The sequence below is a fragment of the Montipora foliosa genome, chromosome 13 (genome assembly GCF_036669935.1).
Source record: "Montipora foliosa isolate CH-2021 chromosome 13, ASM3666993v2, whole genome shotgun sequence".
NCBI lineage: Eukaryota > Metazoa > Cnidaria > Anthozoa > Scleractinia > Acroporidae > Montipora > Montipora foliosa.
In genome coordinates this window covers 11,626,337-11,636,336 of record NC_090881.1, presented here as the reverse complement: position 1 = coordinate 11,636,336, position 10,000 = coordinate 11,626,337, and the positions used below count along the sequence as shown (strand labels likewise).

General features: G+C 39.6%; 1 protein-coding gene across 5 annotated transcripts in view; it reads left to right on the top strand.

Annotated features, from left to right (window-relative positions):
- Positions 1-10,000, top strand: part of LOC137983998 (NLR family CARD domain-containing protein 3-like) — a 39,208-nt gene that overhangs the window by 6,737 nt on the left and 22,471 nt on the right. For all 5 annotated transcript variants that reach the window (XM_068831162.1, XM_068831161.1, XM_068831158.1 and 2 more), the window contains exon 3: positions 1,417-1,514. The gene's annotated coding sequence lies outside the window, so the exon portion shown is untranslated. The remainder of the gene's footprint in view (positions 1-1,416; positions 1,515-10,000) is intronic.

Sequence of the window (10,000 nt, the reverse complement as noted above, 5' to 3'; positions counted from 1 at the left end):
CCATGAACCATGAACCATACTAATGATGTCTAATGCGACAATAATTTTGCGTGGTCGAGTTGAGATTAGAGTTGCTTTCGATTAGTGATTGTTTTAAACGCGTGAACTCAATTTCAAGCTGATTTAACTCCATTTTTTAAAATAAATCTCTCGAGATAGGACGCAGCTCTTTACAACCTCTTAGTTCATGGGATCTCTTTAGGACGCAGCTCTATTGTTTTTAGAGTTAGGGTCCATTGTTTCTTTTTCATCGTTCTTTGTGTCCATTGTTTTCTGAACCAATCCCGAGAGCCGTTGTAATAGCTGCGTACTGACTCGTCAGCGACTCGATAACTGAAACGCATAATTTAGCGGTAAGAGAGTAAAAGCTCTCTTTACAGGCATTGGGAAGATTTTTTCTAGAAACCGACTTTGAATGGACTGGATGAGTCATTTCTTACAGTTATTAACAGAGCACAGAAGATTTTTGGTCAGATAAAAGCTCCCCAGTTGACTTGGTACTGATTTAATAAAATGGCGTGCTCATGTTAGCCTTAAAAGTGCTTGGATTTCTTATCGTTGTTTTAATTACTTATCTTGATTTTGACATTGGAACGGAGCAACAGCTGTCCAGTGACTGTGATTCTACTTTGAATGTTTAAACCGCTCAAAGAAGGCAGTTTATTTGAAACTCTTCCTTTCGATATAGCCTCAAAGTACTTTACAAGTTTAGACTATAATTATGAAAAAATTTCTGGTAACTCTGATAATTTAGATGCTGCATGGTGAGGATACTATGATCTATATTATGAAAGCGTTTTGAAGAATTTTCCTTGACTGACGCGGACTGAAACTCGTTCGCTATTTTCATTCTAGCCCGGCTTTTTATAGTCTTTCGTGTGATACTGCGCTTCTCACGCGAACATTATTTACCACGTTATAAAGCATTTTACTCGTAATCCACGTTTGCCTTTAATACCACGGAACATTGACCAGATTTTAACTTTTCTAACTGCTCGATTGCTGTTTATCTGCAGCATATTATACATCTCATAACGTGTCACGCCTGGGAAAGAAAATTATAACTTCCTGTCATCCTAATTGATCTTAGGTTTGACTTTTCCCAGACCATGAGTTGACAAAAATTAATTGTGGGTGTAACAGAGTAGGTAATCATTGAAGTGACTTAAAGTTTGGGAAAGGTCCAGGTTTCAAGTCTACTTAAACTCAATAAGGCATGTGTTCTATACATGTGGTATTATGTAAGAGTCACAAAGCATCGTTTACTGTTTTAGCGCCAAAGAAGAGCGGAGATGCGTTTTGTCCTTTGCAATTGCAAGCTTCTCGTTCAATTTAACTTATTCTTTCAAACAGTCCATCCGCAAATATTCTAATGACTTTTAAGTTAAATTTTATGTTGCATTCCTTTTGTTTCAGGAACAGATCCTGTTCAATCCTTCTAGATCGCTGTATGCGCTGATTGAAGTTTCTATCTTAACAAAACGTTTAAAAGAGAAAGGTACACACGAAACAAGGTATGGGATTTTTGAAGTTAAGAATGTGATTCGTCAGCACATATTTCACTTCGTTTCGATGATTCAGTTTTCATCAATATCAATAGTAACAAAATCTGCCTCAGAAATCATATGTTCGTGTTGTCACCGAGGTTTCAAAGGGAAGCCGACCTTGGAAACAAGTCGATCAGCAGTCATCACAGAGTTCCGCAAGGGGATCAGATGATCTGCTAATTGCCTCATTTGCATAATCCGAGTAGAACCCAAATATGATGCGTCTGCCTTAACAAGTAAAAGGATATTTGAAATCTAATGTTCTCTGTGATGTTAATGATGATGGAGGGATATTCTAGTCAATGCGCTCCCTTTCCGCATTGATTTATTATAAGGATAACATGGTGAAATGTAAGTGTAGCCGATTCACTGTCTCTTCATAGTAATAAAAAAAGGCAACAGATAGTGAGAGTGGTGGATACACTTTTTTCACGTTGTTAAAATGCACATAGTTTACAGATGAAGCTGTCCAATCCAGCGCCAAGTTTAAAAGTCTGAGGATCGTGTTTTTTTAGAGTACTTTACAGTGGACGGTCCTTGAAAAAGCTCTTGTGAGTAGACAACTCTAAGATTGATTGTCCAAGGCCCCGGGTCCAAGGCCAGATGAATTAAAACACTGATCAGAGTATATCGTTTTGTTGATAATATAAACAATTTGAGCGGCCTGCAAGTTTCATTACTTCCTTGGGAAACAATCAAATGAAGCTGGTTAGTTTCGTTCGGTTTAACATTGCTAGTCCGCTAATGGCTTTCCAATAGATTTGCAACGTGTATTCCCAATCTCTTTTCCTTTGCCCGTATGGGATTAAGAATTTGCTTTTGATCAATTTGAATGTGGTCCATGAACATCATATGAACCATAGTTAATGTATGAACTCAACTTTTTTGTTTTTCAAAAACACATCTTCCTTCCTTTTTAGAAACTCTCGATAAATCATTAGCAATGATTAGCTTCAAATAATGCAGCAAAAGATGACATCACCGAAACATGGTCCTGGAAAGAAAACTGATTAAACGCGACCATGCCTATATATAACCCATATAAGTGGATTTTCTGACGCATGAACCTTTCTTTGGCATGAGAACCAATTATTTTTGTTCTGGTATTGTTGTAAACATACACAAAGATTCAACTCTTTAGAATCAATTAAGTAACAAATTGCCAAAGTAGTGCAAGCAGGGCAAGCAGCCGAACTCATTCCTGTACTTTTTTGCAACTGAAATTTATTTAACTCTAATACACCAACTCTAAACATTTTTCTTCTTTCCTTTACATTTGATAATGTTGCACCGAAACGTCATAATAGTATTTTTTACCGTTAATATTTCTTTCGAATTGTTTTGCAAAATCGATTCTTATAAGAAAACGTTTTTGTCTGATAAAAGATTACAAGTTGCCTGATCATTCCGGCACAGTGAGACCTTATTTGCTTGTACAGATCATGTGATAATACTCAGGACACTTGATCCTTTATCCTGTTCATTAAAAAGAGTGCATCCAAGCATGATCATGTCTGCATGCACTCTTTTTAATGAACAAAACAAAGGACCAAATCTCCTGAGTATCGTCATATGATCTGAATTGGGAAGCGAATAAGGTCTAAAGACCAATTCAGCTTTGAACTCAATGATGTACCCAATTCAAATCCTTTGGGAATAAAATGTTTTGTTCCAAGTCTTTCCATATCATGTAACTGTGAATGCTAGCTACATTATCATGCAAATGCAAAACACAAAGATTTGAATTGGGTACAACAATGAGTTAGCCGAATCACTCTATTAATAGCGCAGGGTTTTCTTTAAGGTTTTAAGTAGCCGGAGTTTTTTGCAAAGTAGACGGATGTGGGTCCGGAGGACCCACGCCATGGGCTTTAGCCCATCGCTTCTTAAGGGGTCCGGGGGCATGCTCCCCCGGAAAATTTTTGAAAACTGAATGCTGGAAAATGCATTTCCTGGCATTTTGGGCCACGAAACTCAGACATTAGAGGGATGAATCAAGCTGCAATTATGCTATGAAAACCATGTTACTCAAAGAAAGACGAAGCAACATTTCAATAATACAACCCTATAAACAAAAAGTGGAGTGATCTTTTTGGTGGTTTTGCTGGAGCTAACGAGCCTGGCAAATATTGCCACTTGACAACTTGTAAACATGGCACATACTTGAAGGACTAGACCAGCAAAGGCTTCTGATTGGTTGTTAAATAAAGAAGCTGATTGGAGGATACTAATTGGCCAATGGCATAAAGGATGTTTCGATCCTGTTGAGGTGTGAAGATGACACATTCACTCCATTGTGTAATTAGCGGGAAAATATGCTTGCGAAACTTGTTTGTAGTAATTTCGAAAACTGAAAATCACTCAACAGGCCTTCTGATACGGTGCGATTAAAAAATGCAAACTATGCGATTTTTTCAGGGCAGATTGTGCGATTAGAAAGGCCAATTAGGCGATTTTTTTCTCAGCAATTTTAAGCTTATTTTATAAGGTTTCAGGTTAAGAAAAACACTTTTTTGCTGCCCTAAAGACATTTTGAACACAAAGGAACAGTAATTTTGTATCTCGATCGACATCAGTTGGGATAAATAAAAAAAAATGAGGTCTTCTGCACTATCGGTGCACCACGTTGAAAGTTGAAAGGACACAGCTCACATGCCAAATGAATGATCAAGGTGCTTGTCAACCACGAACTTCCAAAGATGGTCAATCACAATAGGGCCATACCCCCATTTATACGAGAGAAAATAAGCCACGGCTTTCTCTGGCCACGGCTTACATAAGACTCGAATGTTCACCCCGTATAAATGGTACAAAATCTACGTTCACGTCTTTTTCAAGCCGCGGCTTACATTGTATATTGACCTGGGAATATATATTCGTATAAATAGTTCCTTTTGCGTATTTTGTACACCATGGACAGAGTAAGCCGCGGCTTATTTTCTCTCGTATGAACGGCCCTAATATTGCACGACGAGAAAAACATCAGTCCATCGTCCACGTGGACCGTACCTGTGAGGTACTTTCTTGCTCGATCGTGAGCTGTCAGATTGGGCGGAATGTGAGAACTTCCTTCTTCATCGAAGAAAAAGCCGGCGTTTTCACAACAAACTTATCCATGAGTAAGTTTTTATCAGTTTTCAACGAAAGAAACTACATTTTGCCGAAAAACGTACAACTTCGCTTATTTTTCTCAAATCTCTTCTCTAAGAGAAGGCAACTGTGTCATCATTTCAGTGGTTTGTACATAAGTGCATGTTTGTGTTGCACCAATAGAAGGAGACTCGTACCAGGTCCCCGACATGCAAAATAAAGCCTTGAACTTCGAATGTTTACGAAATCGAAGGTGGCAAAGGATTTTTTGCCTTTTTCCAAGACAAATCATCTTAAAAATGGCGCATTTATGCAGGAATTTCTAAGAAACGTGTTGATTTATGTTTCACTTTGTGAATTTTGTGCGTCCTTTTGTGAATTATGCGATTTTTCGTGAATTGTGCGATCGGATGCGATTTGAGGTCGACTGTGCGAAATCGCACCATCGCGTAATATCAGAAGGCCTGACTCAAGCGGTTTAAGAGTGATGTAGTTTTTTTCCGAAGAGTTTAGGAGTTCCGTAAAGCAGTGAGAGTTGATCAAGAGTGACGTTGGATAAAGATCCGTTGTCATGTTGAAGCGTAGAGATGCCCTCGAGAGGACGAGTACTTATGCGGGCAAGTAGGATTTAACTCCGAGGAGCGTTACATTCAAGTGTTTAAATAAAGTCTACGAGTCCTCAGCTTCTACGTTCGCTATAAATGATCAACTGAAAGGTTCGAAGTGAAAACGAAGGAGCGGTTAGTAAATGATCAGGGGCTAGTTTTGTTTCCTCAGTTGAGTTGCGGTAAGAGATGTGTGAACGCAGGCTGAGCGTGTTGCTAGCAGAACATCATATGTAAATTTCCTTCTGGTTTGAGAACACACCTTTAGAAAGTGCTTCTTTGTTTACAAGTTTTTTTATGATTGCGGCGTGATTAAAGGAAGTTTTGCGTGGACTAAACGTCCTTGAGTGATTTTTCCTTCCTGTAAGATACAATCGGAGGCTGATTAAAGATATCGAAATCCAATATGGCGGACAGCAAAACGAAAGTCTCAAGCATAACGTTTTTAAACTGCCCTTGAGTCAGAAGTCTTTTATATGTTTTCAGAAAAGATAGGCACTGCAAAATTTTATTTTTATTGAGCCCAAGTAGTTTAGACCTCATCACATCATCTCCTCTACATGTCTTTACTCTTCAAACAATGAAAGTAGCCGGCGAAACCTGACAGAGAAGCCGGCGAACTTCGCCGGCTGCCGGCTCTTATATACAACCCTGATAGCGGGATCACTTCAGCATGAAGCCGGACCTCTTGGTTGTTTCAATGTCAGGGTTTGTGATCGATGTTAATTTTAGCCATTGCAAGTAAAAACAAATACTTATCTTGATTTTGAGGTTAGAAGAATCAGTCAACGTGATTGAGCTTTCGATGAATACTCAAAGAGGGCATTTAAGTTAAGGGCCTACTGGCGTGTTTTTTGGGGTGCGTTGCTAAGGATGTAATGGTTAAATAATTTCAGAGAATGTAGCATTATTTTGGTCAGTTTCCAACTCTTGCAAATCAATGACCCTAAATATGACGTCAACATGCCACACCCATGGTCACGTGACCAACAAAAGAAAACTCTAACTTTGTCTTCGTGCTACACAATTTGGGTATTTAATCAGTTAACAATACTAGGACCCAGGTCACGTGCGTGACAAAACGGGGCGGTCGCTAAGCTCCGTCCAAAAAGTGGTCCCAAAGGTTTTTTTTCCCGCGGCACCCCGGTGTGTAACATAAAATTATTCTTCAATTCACATGGAAATGTTTCATAAAATGGCATTTCTAGCGAGATACGACTAGGTCCGGACCTTAGGCCCGAGCGTCATGGATAATGATGCAGTGGTACATAAGAGGGAGTATAGCACGTGATATCCAACTAGACGTTCAGAACCAACCATTAACCTTTGTCTGATGCCAAGTTTCTTTTTAGTGTAAAAATTAATTTTCTTTGAACTGTAAAGCCTTGTAGGACGGGCTGCTAACTGCTTAGAGTTTGGGCCATGGTTCCTACCCAGATTTGCTGTTCTTGTTTTCCCAATAGGGGTATTTTCTTTTGGCTGGTTTTTTCTGGCCTCCGTATTACCATGGTATTATCTTTGTAAGTGGTTGCCCAGCTCTATTAATCTCGACTTGTTGGAGTTGAGAGTCAGTGCCTTGTTCCCTATATTGACCATGTAAGGTATTGTTTTTTATCTCAGGATTGTATTTGGACTCTATTTGGTGCATTTGATACGAATGCATGCATGTACGTATGCTCAGTGGCATGTACGCCTCGGGTTGGTCTATGTACGCCTCGGGTTGGTTCTCGACAAGCATCCCAAAATAAACTTATTTGGTTTGCACTACTGTGTTATTTGTCGTGAAGTGAAGACAAAACATCAAGTCATATTGGTATCAAAGACGCGCGATAAAGATGATTAAATTCGCGCCGGATTCACAATGAAGAATTGCAATGCCTCGTCATTTGTTTCCCAGCTTTTGAAGGAAAATAGAACTCCTTGACACATCCTGTGTTGCGTTAAGTCTGGCGAAGTCCAAAGATTTAGTTCGGCAATTGTCTAAGTTCACTTTGAAAGTATTCAAATACTTGCTCATCCTTTGAAATGTAAAGGAATAAAAACTAAATAGAAGCCCACAAAGAATATTTGTGTCAATTCGACAACGGTTGTTCGGTGACCTGTCAAAATCCCGGCGTTCACAGTTGCACAGCATGAGTTTCAGTGTGCGTTTTCCTTGCATTTTCAAAAAAATTGCAGGGATCAGACAAAGCAGTATTTATTTGATTTAAACAAATTATACATATATATTATACATATATATTTGATAAATGTATGATAAACGTATTGCAGATTATTGGTTGAATTTCAATACGAATACAGGTTCCCATGTTCTGTTCTCACCAAACGACTGTCGCATTTCTGCCGGAGAATCAACATTTTAAAAATCTGGTCACTTTGTTGAAGAAAAAAAGACAAAGCCCGTCGCCAGGGTAGCCATTTTTGAATGCCCTTTCGGTTTTTTCCCCGACCCGGTTATCCTTTTAAATAATGAACCTCTCCTAACTTGACCAACGAAGTAGCTAAAATGGTGTTCAGTGCACAAGTGCAAACAGTTGACGTGCCCCTTAAAAAGTGGCAAGCGCAAACCGAATAATCAGGAAATGATGACGTTTTCACACCAAACGCTCGCAATTATATCTTGGGTAATGATGACGTACAAGAGAATGGCCGAAGAACAATGGATCACGTGAACAATACGTTTACACACATGGTAGTAGCGAGCATTGCGTGAAGTAACAGTTACAGTGTGTTGGTGTAGTGCTTCTTAAGTCGTTTGAGCTTTATTTTTTTGTGTGAGAGGGATCGAAGTAGTCGATTATAGTTGGCCCGAATTGTTCAGCGAAAACAAGATGGACTACTCTCACCGTATGTCACGGTGCGTCACACATCACATGCTGTGCAATCGAGCGTTGGAGCATCTTCTTTTAGAGAACCTTTAGTCCGCTTTTGTCTTAAGTTTGTCTTCGCACAAAGGAGCAGGAAAGTGACCAAATTATCTTATAACAACAAGGCCTTTGGCTTGATTATTAAAAGAGTCGCGAACGAACGGTTTCATTTCATTTGGGTCAACAATTTCTCAAATACCGGACGTTGCACAGCCTGACATGCAGCTTTGCGGGAAACGATTTGAGGGATTGAAGGACTCAGTCTGCAACCAGCAGCCGTTGTTAGAAAGTATTGAAGATAACGTTAAACATTTGTGCTTCTGGAAGTATTTACATGTACAAGGCAAACGATCGGCGTGGTTCCAAAAATAAACCTGTTAAAGGTTTTCGACACGCAGTATTCTATCCTGAAGAGGTTGTTTGAACACGACTGTGTATCAAAAAAGGCCGCAAGCTATTATTATATTTTTGCTGGATTTTTGCGACTGTTTCTAAATTTCAATTGTTCGTTTAAAGTGTGAGTAAACTTTCAAAAAAAATATAGCAAAATAGTCCAAATAGGAAACCAATAAACATGCAAATCCATGTCATGGGTGTAATGTATTAGCATAAAATAGAGGACACGTGGTCGAGCGAATCGAAGCGACCATGGCATTGTTGTACTGTAGGTTGCAAGTAAGTTGCGTTATTAAAATGCTATAAATAGTCGATCGAGTACAGATCCACTAAATTGGCGACGAGGATTTGAAGATGATGTGGAGAGGTGTGCTAGTTCCGACTTTCGAGGAATGAAGTGATGTGGAAGCGTATTTGGAGCGGTTAGAATGTTTCATGACTATGGCGGGAACGGCAGATAACAAGAAGGTCAGTTTGTTGTTGTGCGGACTTTCAAGTGTTCAATATGAGACCCTCTGAGATCTGGTAGCGCCCGAGATACCGAAGGATGTTGCCTTTGATGATTTAACAGCCAAGTTGAAAAGTCAGTGTGGTACAAACCGAAATACTCGCATGGAAAGGGCCAAGTTTCGCTCTATGACTCGAGGGGAGAACGAGTTAGTCATGAAGTGTGAAGCTAGGCTAAGACACGGCGTTAGTTATTGTGGGTATACAGGATGGACCTTCAACAACTGTTTAGTTGAGCAGTTCATTTAAGGAATCAATAACAAAGCGATAGCGAAAAAACTCTTAGAAAAGTAAGGAACAATGTCGCTGAATGAAGCTGTTGAGATTGCAAACACGGTCTTGTTGATCGAAGAGGGAAGCAATGGCGCGACTGCGAGTGCACGTGCGAGTGACGTTTCACACAGTGAAAAAAGGATTTTTGGCTCGAGTTACTACACCCACATGTTTTCGCGAGTGACAAGGAAAAATGTAGCGCTGTAAACCAAACCTGTAACACTTGTGGACATAAAGGTCATTTCTCAGGTGCGAAATCCTGCAAGCAGACAAAGCGGTCACAGGGGAGTTCAAAGCAATTCACGCCAGTAGTAGTAGAAAAGGAACTCAAAATCAGATAGAAGAAGGAGTTGCCGACGCTGAGACGGAGGAAACCTCAAGTCATTCAGTAACTTTCTTGTGTGCAGTTTGTAATGCAGGGAGTGATGAAACACCTGAATGTGTAGCTGAAGTGCTCGGTGAGAACATTCCATTTCTGATTGATGGTGGAGCAGTTGCTAACATTGTCTGAAAAAAGATTTATGAACTGATAAAGAACAAAGTAATCTAAGAGAAACCTAGTAAGACACTTTATGCTTTTGGGCAGAGTAAACCTCTGAACATGAGGGGTCAATTTCATGCAGTAGTTAAGGTTCAAGATAAGTCTGTTGATGCTGTGTTTTTTTGTTTATGATGGAGATAATGCTATCAGTAATTTGATGTCTGCAAAGACCGC